This window comes from Odocoileus virginianus, chromosome 9 (assembly GCF_023699985.2).
Source record: "Odocoileus virginianus isolate 20LAN1187 ecotype Illinois chromosome 9, Ovbor_1.2, whole genome shotgun sequence".
Classification (NCBI taxonomy): domain Eukaryota; kingdom Metazoa; phylum Chordata; class Mammalia; order Artiodactyla; family Cervidae; genus Odocoileus; species Odocoileus virginianus.
The window spans coordinates 70,437,639-70,452,406 of record NC_069682.1 but is presented as its reverse complement, the minus strand read 5'-3'; the positions used below and the strand labels follow the sequence as shown (position 1 = coordinate 70,452,406).

General features: G+C 41.1%; 1 non-coding gene across 1 annotated transcript; it reads right to left on the bottom strand.

The window, feature by feature from the left end:
* Positions 1 to 10,398: 10,398 nt before the first annotated feature.
* On the bottom strand, positions 10,399 to 10,471 carry TRNAE-UUC (transfer RNA glutamic acid (anticodon UUC)). Its single transcript has one exon. It is a non-coding gene; the product is annotated as a tRNA-Glu (tRNA).
* Between the last annotated feature and the right edge of the window lie 4,297 nt (positions 10,472 to 14,768).

Sequence of the window (14,768 nt, the reverse complement as noted above, 5' to 3'; positions counted from 1 at the left end):
AACACGAATTAAAAAAAAAAAAAAAAGCAAGCATGGTGATCAGTGGTTAGGACTCCTTGGTTTTGCTGCTGAGGGCCCGGGGTTCAGTCCCTGATTGGGGGATCTAGGTTCCCACAAGCCATACAAGCATGCATAGACTCTCTATATGGAAAACAAAGGCAAAAAATCCCAGCCACATGTCTTACACCTTTCTCCTGTGGGTACTTGTAAAGGGTCTTGAAGGAGCACCCAGAGCTCTGCAGAGTCAAGATCGGAAGCCATGGATTTCAAAGTGCCTCGCAGGGTTCATGATCCTCAGAGCCTGTAAGACAGAAACTAACAGAACTACTTGAACAAATCAGAATGCTTTCTGATGCTGGTACAGGAGAGAGTGGAACTCTGAGAGTGAAATGGGCCCTATTTGTAATAAAGCATGTTTGCAATTAGCAGATGCAAACTAGTATATGCAGGATGGATAGACAACAAGGTCCTACTGTGCAGCACAAGGAACTACATTCAATGTCCTGAATAAACCATAGTGGGAAAGAATATGAAAAAGAATATATATAACTGAATCACTGTGCTGTACACTAGAAACTGGCAGAACATTGTAAATCCACTATGTTTCAATTTAAAAAAGCAAAAGCAAAATGTCAGGACTTCCCTGGTGGGTCCAGTGGTTAAGACTCCACCCTGCCAATGCCGGGGGGCCCAGGTTGGATCCCTGGCTGGGGAACTAAGATCCCACATGCTGTGCAGCATGGCCAAAAGATTTTTAAAAATCAAATCAATTATAGCATAAACCAGGACTGTTCCAGGCTAACTGGGACAGATGGCCACCCTGCCTAAACAGGACGACTTGGATATGTCCTGAGGACAAAGACATGTGAAGCTCAATCAAGTGATCACACAAGAGGCGGTGACCCCTTCCATGAGTAGACAAGGGGCTGTGAGCAATCCTCCTTGAAATTACAAAATCATCAGCCTAACGCTTCCTGATATGGTTGCGGCATTCCATTCACATCTCTGACAAGACTCGGTCAGCACCCTGGACCAGATCTATGGTTGTTATGCAGTATCATTGTGCTGAAAAAGGGTGCCCCATAGTGGGTGGGCTGACATGCTGGATTCCTACAAGCACATCAAGAGTATTTTCCCTGAAAGTCTACAGTTCCTTATCTCTCATTCTGCTGAATCTCTAGAATATCTGCCAGGGACCTCTTTGGCAGTCTGCTGAAGTCTAAGGACATTTACTCAGAAAAATGCTTGTCTATATACAAAAATGCATATAATGCACATAGAGTGCTAGAAAATTGAATACTGATAATAAACAATTTCTTATTTCTTACTGATAAGAAAAAGGTTACCTCACATTGTTCACAAGAATTAACCCAGAATGAAAAAAAAAAATTAACCCAAAGTGGGTTAGAGCCCTAAAATGAAAGCCTAGAACCGTGATTCTTCCAGAAGACAACACAGGGAGAAAATCATTGCAACTCTGAGGTCGGCAAACATTTCTTAGAACATTGAAAATACCAACCATGAACATCAGTAAACTGAGCTACATCAAAGTATAAAACCTTTTGTTTTTCAAAAGCAAAACTGAGAAAATGAAGAGCAAGCTATAGATTGGAAGAAATGTAATACTTCTACCAGACAGACATAAAAATATGAGGGAAATATAACAATATATGAAGAACTTGAACAACTCAATAACTTTTCCAAAACAATTTAAAAACTGGGTACAACTTCTGAAACAACACGTCAGAGAAGATACATGAATAGCCAATAGGCACAAAAATAGATGCTCAACATCATCAATCATCATGGAAACATAAATTTAGAAACATAATGAAATACCACTATATATTCATTAGGTTGGCTGAAATTAAAAAAGACTGACTATACCAAGTACTGACAAGGATATGGAGCAGCCTAACTCTTATACATGGCTAGTAGGAATGTAAAATGGTACAACCACATTGGAAAACTGTTTGGCAGTTTCTCAAAAAGTTAAACATCTCCCAATCATGTGACTCAGTCATGTAACACCCAAGAGAAAGGAAAACACAAATTCACACAAAGATTTGTATGTGAATATTGATAGCAAGTTTATTTGTAACTGCTAAGAATTGGAAACAGTGAAACTATTCATTAGCAGGTAAATGAATAAACAGATGTGGTATATCCGTGCAGTGGACTACTATTCAGCAATAAAAGAAATGTACACACACAACATAGATGAATATCAAAATCATTATGCTGAAGGAAAGTGCCAGACCCTCATTCACTCCATAAAGACTCAATGCATGATTCCAGTTATATAAAATTCTTAAAAATGCAAATTAATATACAGTGACAAAAGCAAAGCAATAGGCGCCTGTGGATGGGTGTGGAAGGAAGGATAGATTACACAAGAGGTCAAAGAAACTGTCGGGGATGTGATGGGAAAGTCCAGTGTGGGGGGAGTTCCTTGGCAGCCCAGTGGTTAAGACTCTGCACTCCCAATGCAGGGGGATGAGTTCAATTCCTAGTCAGGGATCTAAGACCCTGCATGCCACGTGGCAAACAAACAAAAAAAGAAAAGTCCAGTTTGTGGATTGTGTTGATGGCTTCACGGTATATCTCTATCTATATATCTGTACATCAAAAATGATAAAATTAAACCCTTAAAATGCTCCCAAAGAGGTGATGTGGTAAAGTAGTAAAGTATCCATCTGCCCATGTAGGAGACGCATGAGACTTGGGTTCAATCCCTGGGTCTGGAAGATCCATGAGGGAGGAAATGGCAACCCACTCCAGTATTCTTGCCTGGAAAATTCCATGAACAGAGGAGCCTGGCAGTCTACAGTCCCATGGGGTCACAAAGAGTTGGACACTACTGAGCACATACCTCCATAAAAATATTAAAATATCATGACACAGTCATGTGAGTTCCTTTACTAATACGTTAATAAAGGAGAAAGCCTCTAACTTTCATAATTTTGAAGTAATGCTGAATATAAAGGATATTTCAAGATGTTTGCAATAGCCATGATGTGATATGAAAACACCCATGATTTCTGTTGGTGACAGAGTTGAGGTCCTGTTCATCTGTTCTGGTTTGTTGCCACATTCACATTTGAAGGGAATGTTAATTTTCAGTTACAGGTTGGTGAATGTAAAGATACTTTTTTTAAACATCCAAGTTTACAGACCCCCCCCCCCGAATTCTGCCATGCACCCCAAGTTAAGAAGTTTAGTTGGAAACAATCTCAGCTACTTGAGGGAAATAATCACCCTAGAAGGTAAGCATCTTTAAACTCCAGGAACAGTTCAGTTCAGTTGCTCAGTCATGTCCAACTTTTTGTGACCCCATGGACTGCAGCACGCCAGGCCTCCCTGTCCATCACCAGCTCCTGGAGTTTACTCAAACTCATGTCCATTGAGTTGGTGATGCCATCCAACCGTCTCATATTCTGTCGTCCCCTTCTCCTTCCACCCTCAATCTTTCCCAGCATCAGGGTCTTTTCCAATGAGTCAGTTCTTCGCATCAGGTGGCCAAAGTATTAAGAGTTTCAGCTTCAGCATCAGTCCTTCCAGTGAATATTCAGGACAGATTTCCTTTTGGATGGACTGGTTGGATCTCCTTGCAGTCCAAGGGACTCTCAAGAGTCTTCTCCAACACCACAGTTCAAAAGTATCAATTCTTCCGTGCTCAGCTTTCTTTATAATCCAACTCTCACATCCATACATGACTACTACCATAGTTTTGACTAGATGGACCTTTGTTGGCGAAGTAATGTCTCTGCTTGTTAATATGCTGTCTAGGTTGCTCATAACTTTTCATCCAAGGAGTAAGCGTCTTTTAATTGCATGGCTGCAGTCATCATCTGCAGTGATTTTGGAGCCCCCAAAAATAAAGTCTGTCACTATTTCTAATGTTTCCCCATCTATTTTCTATGAACTGATGGGACCAGATGCCATGATCTTAGTTTTCTGAATGTTGAGTTTTAAGCCAACTTTGTCACTCTCCTGTTTCACTTTCATCAAGAGGCTCTTTAGTTCTTCAGCTTTAAACTCCAGGAACATTTGAATTATAGAAATAGCTGAAATGGGAAAGCAGTTTTATCAGGAAGCATATTTTAACTGAGATAAGATTCAGAAATAAATGTGGAAATACTCAACAAAGTCAAAATCATCATATTAATATTTTTTGTTAAGAAAGAAACTGTTCATATTTAACAGTTTACATACTTTAAGAGACTCATGTTTAAATGACTTGGACCCGTCAGAGTAGGATATTGGTCAGACTTGTTAATTATCATTTTTAATGTAACTGAAGCACTGCTTAAATGTGCAATTTGTAAGTCAAAGTCGTACGAAGTTTATCTGTAATCATTTAGCACACTTAAGAGAATTTAAGGTTTACTATATAAGTGTGATCTATTGGATTTATAAAAACTGATTGAGAACTTCTCTGGTGGTCCGGTGTTTGAGAATCTGCCTGCCAGTGCTGGGGAGGTTTGATCTCTGATCTGGGAAGATTCCACAGGCCGGATACAACAAAGCCCATGTGCCACAGCTTCTGAGCCGGGGCTCTAGAGCTGTTCTGCAACAAGAGAAGCCGCTGCAAGGAGAAGTCTGCGCACTGCTCCCCGAATAGCCCCTGCTCCCTGAAACTGGGGAAAACCTGCACGCGGTGACGAAGACCAAGCACAGCTATAAATAAATAAATAATAAAACAGAGTCACTCTCTCTTTAAAAAAAAAAAAGAAAGAATGGATTGAGAAGTAGAAATATTGAACAAAGTACTTGCAAAGAAAATCCAGGATATCAAATTTAGAAATGCAATTTCAAGTGTTTTAAGGCATTTAATTAGTTACGTTTTAAGTGGGACCAAATATTAATCCATGACTTCCTTAAAAACACTGGCTGAATTTTGTTATTTTGTTCTTAGAGCAATAGATTTGAAAAAGGAAACTTAAAAACCCAAGGGGGAGAAACTAGGTTTGGTAAGTTGTAACTTTAGTAATTCAAAATTATTTCCTAGAATTTGTGTACAGCTTATTTTGTACACAAAAAACCACTCAAACACATGTATAGCAGTATGGATGACTGAAAATGGAATGAGCCGCAGGAAATCCAGGATCCTGCTCTCATCTCATGTTTAGTTTTGACCTAAGTGTCCCCCTGTCCCCTTATTTGGGCCTCTGCCATGAAGGAATTAGCCACAAACACAAGAAAATTCTTTTTAGTGACCTAAGGAGAGGAAAGGTCATTCGTTACACTCGGATTAGGAAAAAATTTAAAATACTCAACCACTTAATTTTTCAAAACAGTGGAATCTAAACAAAAGCTATACTGGTGAACAAATGCAGATTCATTGCCAAAACCCCAGTTGGTTTGGACAACGTTTCTTCCTGGTTCCTTCAACGGAGCTGAAACCCTAGGCCTTCCCTCTCCAACAGCGTAGAAAAGTCTCAAGGGGAATAAAATAGTTGTACTATAAGCGTTTTTAACAATCTACAACAGTGATGGCAATTAAATACCCATATACAAAATTTCCTCCTTGTAGAATTACTGGGAACATCAAGTAAAATAATATTTTTATAATCCCCCCAGTTGGAATCTTCTTTTACCAGATAACTTTCTTTTAGAATTTAATAATTGCATTGTTTTGGCTGTTGTGACAGAAATACATTTCCCCAAAGTGGCTTTTATTCAATACGCTTCTCTTTTTCTTCCTTAAAAGTCTGGGCCGGCAGTGGATGGCTGGTTTGATGGCTCCACAGTCATGGGACCCAGGGTTCTTCTGGTTTTTTTGCCCTGCCATCGACAAGTGGCTTCCACTTTATATTGCAGGATGGCTGCTCTAGTGCCAGCAATCACATCTGCATTCCGTCAGCAGGAAGAGGGGAAAGAGCTGTAGGGCTCATTCTTTCTCCTAAAGGATCCGCCCAGAAGTCGAACACATCACCTCCTTCACATCCTATTGACCAGAATTTAATGATATAACTATGTCTAGCTGCATGGAAGTTTGGAAAATGTGGATTTTATTTTTATTTAGGCAGATAGATAGTGCCGAGCTAAATACAGCTGGCCCTTGAATAATGTGAGGGTTAGGCATGCTGACGTAGCAGCAGTCAAAAATCCAAGTATTACTTTACAGCGGGTTGTCCGTATCTGTAGATTCAACCAGCCAGACTGCATGGTACTGTAGTATGCTACTTATTGGAAAACGTCCATGTCTAAGGGGACCCATTGCAGTTCAAACCCATGTTGTTCAAGGGTCAGTTGTATTCTGTTACTAAGGGAGGAAGACAGATACTGAGTGACATCAATCAGTCTCTGCCACATTCAACGCTTGACTATAGGTTACTGAGTTTTGCGTGCATGATTTCTCTTGTGTAATATCCCTTGTAAGTTCAAATTGGTGTGACCACTTAAGAGAAACATTTGGAGATATTAATTAAAATGTAAAGAGTAACCCAAGAATTCTATAATCTGTCTCCTCACTAGAGCCACAGGTTAAGGTAGTCTATGTTTGAGCATGTGCAAAAAAATTTAATCGAACCTTGTTTATAAGAGTAAGCAGATGGAAGCAAAAGGCAACTGAAGAGAAACGGCTAAGTGCCCTGGTGTATCCATATTTGACAGTATTTAAGAAGAAGGTGAATCTATATGTATGAGAAATGTAATTTATGGGATGTCATAAATAATATGAGTGACAGTATTTATGTATGATAAAAAGAATAAACAAAAGATAAACTGACAAAACTTTACGTAGACTTACCAAGAAAGAGGCTCCTCTGTGCATGGAATTCTCCAGGCAAGAATACTGGTATAGGTCGAAAAGGCTCAAATAAATAAAATCAGTAATGAAAAATGTTACAACTGATACCACAGAAACACAAAAGATCATAGGAGACTACTATGAACAATTACATGCCAATACACTGGACAACCTACAAGAAATGGATAAATTCCTAGAGGCATACAATCTACCAAGACTGAATCATGATGAAATGGAAAATCTGAACAGACTGACTACTAGCAAGGAGATTGGATCAGTAATCAAAAACCTCTGAAAAAACAAGTCGAGGACCAGATGGTGAATTCTGCTAAACAGTCAAAGAAGAATTAATACCAATCCTTCTCAAACTCTTCCAAAAAGCAGAAGAGGAGAGAACTCCCCTAAATACATTTTAGGAGTCCAGAATTACCCTGATAAAAAACCAGACAAGGATGGTACAAAAAAAGGAAAATAAAATTACAGGCCAATATTCCTGATAAACTTAGTTGCAAAATCTTTAACAAAATATTAGCAAATTGAATTCAACAATACATTAAAAGCATCATACACCATGATCAAGTGGGATTTACTCCAGGGATCCAAAGACAGTTTAACAGCCACAAATCAGTCAATGTGATACACCACAATAACAAAATCAAGGATAAAAATCATATGATCACTCAGTAGATGCAGAAAAAGTATTTGTCAAAATTCAACATCCATTTATGATAAAAAGAAAACTCTCAACAATGTGGATATAGAGGAAATACGATGTGATATGATAAAGGCCATATATGATAAGCTCACAGCTAGCATCAAACTCAGTGGTGAAAAGGTGAAAGCTATCTCTCTAAAATCAGGAACAAGACAAGGATACCCACTCTTGCCACTTTTATCCAACAGTACTGGAGGTCATTGCTGTTGTTGTTGTTTAGTCACTAAATCATGTCTGACTCTTTTGCGACCCCATGGACTGCAGCCTGCCAGGTTCCTCTGTCCATGCTATTTCCCAGGCAAGAATACTGGAGTGGCTTGCCATTTCCTTCTCCAGGAGTTCTTCCCGACCCAGGGATCAAACCCGCGTCTCCTGTTAGCTGGCAGATTCTTTACCACAGAGCCACCACGGAAGCCCATTGGAGGTCATAGCCAAAGCAATTAGGCATAGATCAATAGAACAGATAGAAAGCCCAGAAATAAATCCATGGATAGATGATCAATTAATTTACAACAGAGGAGCCAAGAGTATACAATTGGGAAAGGATAGTCTCTTTAATAAAATAGTGTTGGGAAAGCTGGATAGCCACATGTAAAAGAATGAAACTGGACCCCTCCTGAAATGGCAACATACTGAATGGAAGAAAAATAATTGTAAATCATGTATCTGATAAGGTGATAATAACCAAAATATATAAAGAACACACACATAATACAACTCAATAGCAAAAAATCAAACAATTTGATTAAAAAATGGGCAGAAGATTGAAATAGACATTTTCCCAAAGAAGATAACAGATGGCCAGCAGGTACATGAAAGAATGCTCAACATCACTCATCATCAGGGACATGCAAATCAAAACCAAATGAGATATCACCTCATACTTTTTAGAATGGCTATTATCAAAAAGACAAGAAATAACAAGTGTTGGCGAGGATGTGAATTAAAGGGAACTCTTGTGCACTCTTAGTGGAAATGATGTAAATTGGTGCAAGCACTATGGTATGTTGGGTCCTTAAAAAATTAAAAAAAGAAAAGAACTACCATATGATCCAGCAATTAATTAAAAACAAATTGTCAAATGGTCATTTTAAGAAAAGAAATTATTTTAGGGTAAAATGATCTAGGCAAATCACATAGCACAGACTTGGTACATAACACAATGCTAGCTATCCTTATTCTATTTTAGGTGTGAGATTTTTGGATAGAATCCACTTCCCAGGAGGTAGGATTCCTGGTTTTATCACTGCAGACTGTGTGTCTGCCTCCATTTCTGATTTCCAGGGCTCCTCTGTAAAATGAAGGGGTTGGACTACAGTCTTTCTCAGCATTAAAGTTTTTTTGACTTGAAAGATTTGCAAAAGTCCTCTCAAATCAATTCTATTAGTTTTCTACTGCTGTGATAATACCAATTATCACAAACTACATGGCTTAAAACAGCATATACTTACTAGCTCAGTTTCACTGAGTCCTCTACACACATCTCACCGGGCCACAGTCAGGGTCTAGCCAGGCTGAGTTTTCACCCACAGGCTTAACAACTTGGGAAAGGACTTAGTCCCAACCTCCTTCAAGTTGGTGGCACAATTCATTTCCCTGTGGTTGCATGACTGAGGCCCCAGCTCTTTAAAGGCCATCAACTGGAGGCCACCATCAGATCCCAGAGGCTACCTGCAGTTTCCTGCCACGTGGTCCTCATCATAAGGGGTTCATTTCACCATGGAGAGGTTACACCCATCCTACAGAGCTCAGGAGACAAGCTGACACTGAAGACCTGGGACTCTGCTGTAGTGCTTGCACCTGGACAGACCTCTCCTCCAGCAACAGAATACAGAGAAACTAAAGGGGCCAAAAGTAACCATACCTCTGTCCACTCGGGCAAATTATGTACAACAAGATATAGAAAGGGCACCAACCAACCCCCACTTCTGAGACGCAAGAAGCAAAAGCAGGGTCCTACACGTGCCTGCACACAGCATCAGCAAGGGGCGGGCCACCTAAGCCACGCCTCTGGCCCCACCTGCTGACCTGCTCCACCCTCTTACCCTGTTTAAGGGACCAGCCTGCCCTCTGCCAGGGCCAGCAGGGGTACCTGTTACTAGTTCTGCCTATCTTGGGCTACAGCATAAGGCTTTCCTGAGTTTCTCATCTGGCTTCTTGCACATGCTGAGTCGCTTCAGTTGTGTCTGACACTTTGTAACCCAATGGGCTGGAGCCCAGCAGGCTCCTCTGTCCATGGAATTCTCCAGGCAAGGGAGTGGGTAGCCATTCCCTTCTCCAGGGAATCTTCCTGACCCAGGGATTGAACCTGGGTCTCCTGCATTGCAGGTGGATCCCGCCTGAGCCACCCGGGAAGCCCCGGCCTCTTAATAATTTCTATAGAGGAAAGAGTGCAAGGACCTGGGTCAGTACCATTCACACCCACTCTGGGGTGTTCGCACTCACCACGGAGAGCTCACACATGGAGAGCTGTTTATTTCAAGGCCAGAATCTCTCTCTCCTCTAGATTATGTTAGCAACAGGGTTCTCTCTCTCTCACACGCACATGTAAAATCTTTATATACATATTTTATATATAAAATTCCTGTGAAGTTTTATATATGTATATAAAATATATTATTTACATTTATATAAATTATATGTGTATATATAAAATCATAGGGGTAACTCTCTTCACCTTTGCCATTTAATATAACCTAATTAAGGGAGAGACGTTCCATCACCTTTGCCAATTTCTACTGGCTTGGAGGAAGTCACAGGGTCCCTGCCCCTGCAGGGGATGGAATTCTACAGGGCATCAACACCAGGGCGGAAGTCATGGGAACCATCTTAGGATTTCTCCAGCCAGGACATCTCTACGTGGCAATTATTCAAACAATCCTCTTACTTTTCTTTTTTTCCCCATGCCGCACAGCATGCGAGATCCTAGTTCCCCAACCAGGAATTGAACCCACGTCCCCTGCAGTGAAAGTGCAGAGTCTTAACCACTGGACCACCAGGGAAGTCCCAATCCTCTATCTTCCCACTGATAAAATTATTTAGACAGTGGAGGAGAGGGGAAGAAAGTGGATTTAACAGGAAGGCAGAATATCATTTAGACAAAATAGTTTTGCAACCAAGATGACAGAGCTTCACTGCTAGTGTTTTTATTTTATGATTCAGAGCCTACTCTATACGCTAATTTAAAATCGTTCCTTCAAGCCATAGAACACTGAAAAATACATATTTAAAGAGGATGTGAAACTGAATCACCTCTAGACAATTATTTTGAAAAATTAATTCCTGCCTGATTATATAAAAAAAAATCTAGTCCATCATTTGGATTCTATTTTCCCATAATTTTTTGTACAGTTATATTAAAAATCGAGGCTCTAGGTATCTCTGGCATGCTTAGAGGGCAAAGTTAAGATTGAAGGATCAAATAAAACGAGTCCCCTTTGAAATGTGCATTTAGGCAGGGATCATTTGCATGAAATGGTGTGAAGCAAGGGGGATAGAAATTAACTTGATATTCATTATAAAAAATAGGTCAACATCAGCCACAAAGCAGACTCAGATAAATGAATGGACAAGTGAATGAGGAAGGAAGAAGAATGGGTCTTCACATGGAGAGGTGTGTGTAGGATTGAGTATAAATTCTACTGTGATTATCACGGTCTCGCTTATCAGGTGCTGAATTTGCAGTGCTGGATTATAAACTTGCATCCCAACTGTACAAGAGGGCATCATTGTATGCCAAGACAACTTTGGCCTCTCTTACAGAGACAAACAAATCTGCAAATGCTTTTATAAGCTGGCCTCTCTTGTAGGGGAAAAAAGTTTGGCTGTTCTTCTTGGTCTCCCAGCAAATGGATGATTTGCCACAACAGTTAAAACAAATGTTTCTGTTAGGGAACTGCTTCCCAGGCGAATAAACATCTTTTGCAAAAGAAAACATTAAGGCCATGAGGACAGGGCAACATAAAGTCCTTTCCAATCAATGCTGCCCGTGAAGTTGAATTGTAGTTACATGTGACCGTGTTCTAAAACAGGGTGGGTTTTGTTTGTCCAGTGTTATCAAAAATTGTTTTTAAAAATTGGATGGCATCGTGAATGATACGAAAAACTTCTCTAACATCTGGATTTCTGTTTCTCCCAAAATAATTGGAACATCTGTCAATAATCGGCTTCTATTCCTGCCTAAATGGCGGCAGCTGATGGAGCTAACTCGTGGTTTTTCCTCTCCCATTCTCCACGGTTTCCACCACTCCCTATGCTGTCACTCCTGGGCTTCTTCATTCATGCATCTTTTCTCCTTGGTCCCTACAATCATTTGAACTTGCAGACCTTAATTCGATGCATATCTAAGCTTTTCAACTTGGCGAGCATCAAGGCTGACCCTCTGATTTTACAAATGGGGAAACTGAGGCAATCACATGTTTAGTTAGAGGCTGAACTAGATGATGGTCTTCTGACTGCTCAGAAATTCCTCTTTCTGTGATAGCCTTGTTCCATTTCTCCATATTCATCAGCAGGAGGTGAAATTCTTGAACTTTCTCTCCAATGAGGTAACTAAAATGTATTACTGAATTTTCTCCTTTTAATTTGGAGAAGCCTTGATTGCTTGGCATCTATTTTAGCAGATAATCTGCTCTAAGGCTTTTAACTCCTCTAATTGGAATTCATGATCCAGGGCAGGGTCTCCAATGTGGAGTAGGTCAGATTAACCATTGGAATTGAGGAGAACAACAGGAGAACTATTTTTAAGTATAATTTTTATCTAAAATAATAAGAAAGGCATTCAACTCTACTAATACTGAATACTCCAGGTGGCAGTGATGCCCCCTCAGACTGTAGGTTAAATAGTCTTGGGTCCCTTAGAGATTTGAGAACTGCAGAGGGAAGAACTGGAGTTTTCCAAAGTTGAGAGGCTGGAAGCAACACACTTTCATTCACTCACTTACCTCTGTCATGTGTTGAAGGTAAGTCAATTAACTAACACTGCTTAGACATTAGGGGCTTCCCTTGTGGCTCAGCTGGTATGCAGAGAAACCTGGGTTCGATCTCGGGGTTGGGAAGATCCCCTGGAGAAGGGAAAGGCTACCCACTCCAGTATTGGGGCCTGGAGAATTCCATGGCCTATATATACAGTCCACGGGGTTGCAAACAGTCAGACAGGACTGAGCAACTTTTACTTTCACTTAGAAATTAACAGATGCTACTTAGAAATTATTTGTGCACTCACTCCATTCTTGGACAACTGTTCATTTCACTCTATATATTTTGGAATATCTTTCATGTTGACAGTGGAGTTGATTACAGCAGCCCTTGAAATAGGTTTTTAGGTCTGGGTGGAACTGAGAACTTTTCTCTTTCCCAGTCCCCCACGGTGAATCATCTCGTATTGGTAGGTTCGGACTTTCAGATTCATGCCAGTCTGCCATTAAAGATGGGCACTGTGGTCTCAAGCTGGGAGGACAACCTGATGCACTGTCCTGTTGCAGGCTGGCAGCCTCCTAGGGCCCTTTGGCAATAAGAGCTCAAGAGAGAGCGCCCGGTACATGGATGGCATTTGATAAAGAATCTCACTGAATGGCCTTCTGTAGCGGCTGCCCATGTAGAAGAGGCAGCTGAATGGCACCAATTTGCCCTAATCAACTGCCCTTACCAATCCGTGGGACCCAGGGCAATTGTACAAATTGAGGCCCACTTACCATCTGTCTAAATATCAAATGTTAAATAAAGCTTTATCAAGTCTCCCACTTTGACAAATACGCTGTCACGATGAGCTGGATTGCTAAGGTTCAGATTTAGAATTCTTGAACATCTCCATGTTCTGGCTGGAATTTCACCCAGCCTGTAGCCCACCTCCCTTTTCCTTCTACCTCTAGCTCCTTCTACTGTGAGGAGCTCCATGCACACGCTGGCACATGCCAGCCCACATGTGCCAGCTCTGACCTGACCCCTGTGGTGGGCCTTTTCTGGGGCTACAGCATGTGGGCCTTGCTGATGCAATCTATTCATGGGAGGATGGCCTAGGGAGGAAGCTCCAACAGCCTTGGAAGGAAATTCTAGGGTCCAGAGTGGCTGGTCTGGGAGATGGTGTGTGGATTCTGGGTGGGCACATCCCCTTCGCCTTACTGACTCCCCCCCCATGGACAGGACACAGAGGAGGACAGGATGGGGGCTCTGTGGCCACCAACCTTTCCCCAAAGGCAATGGCCACGTGGCTGGAGAGATGCCTTGGGGAGAAGATGGCAAGAATCACGCAAGCAGAGGAAGAGGGCAGAGTTCATATTCCTCCTACTCCAGGCTTGGGGTCAGCCACACACTTATTCAGGGCTTCAGGGTGAAGGTGGCACTTAAAAATGGGAGAGAAAAGGATTGCTTTTCAAAAGAAAATTGGACTACAGAGAGAATATTTTGAAAACAATTGCTTGGAAATATTCTTGTTCAGGGATTACTGTTGATATTTTTACTTTGTTCAACATTATGTAAATTACCTATATAAATGCTCGAAATTGTCCACAACCTAAAGACCTGGAAATGGCATTTTCCAATATAATTTAAAATCATCCCATTGTGTATAACAAAGCAAAACAACCGAGGGCTTCTCTGGTGGTCCAGTGGTTGGGAGTCCACCTGCCAGGGCAGGGGTCGCAGGTTTGATCCCTGGTCTGGGAGGATCCCGTGGGCCCACACACAACTACTGAGCCCTTGCTCTAGAACCCTCCAGCTGCAACTACTAAGCCCTTGAGCTGCAACAACCGAGCCTGTGTGCTACATCTACCAAAGCCCTCACGCCTACAGCCCGTGCTCCACAACAAGAGAGCCACCGCAAGGAGAAGCCCACGCACCACAACTTGAGAGTGGCCTCCACTTGCCACAACTAGAGAAAGCCTGCATGCAGCAATGAAGACCAAGCACAGCCATAAATAGATAAGTAAGTGTTGAATAAATTGTGAAAAAAATCATCTCACCCCAACATGTCAAATAAACTCATGGGTTAAAAGCATAAAACATTCAACACTCTTGAATCCATTTTCAAGTGCAATAGCTTAACCTTAGGGAAGAAGGAGGTAACCAGATTTCAAACAAAAGTTTTGTACAACTGGTATATGGGGTGGAAAGACTGGAAAGCATTTTAGAAAACAACTACAGCAAGTGAAACCCTTCTTCAATTGGAAGACGTATCCTTATGAAGTTACTTTTCCATTTATGACAGCCATTAAAATCAATAATTGATTAGAAAAATCTACCATATAATTATAAGCCAGGAATTTAAAAACAATGAAGGCTATTGAGTCACATTGTTTTCAA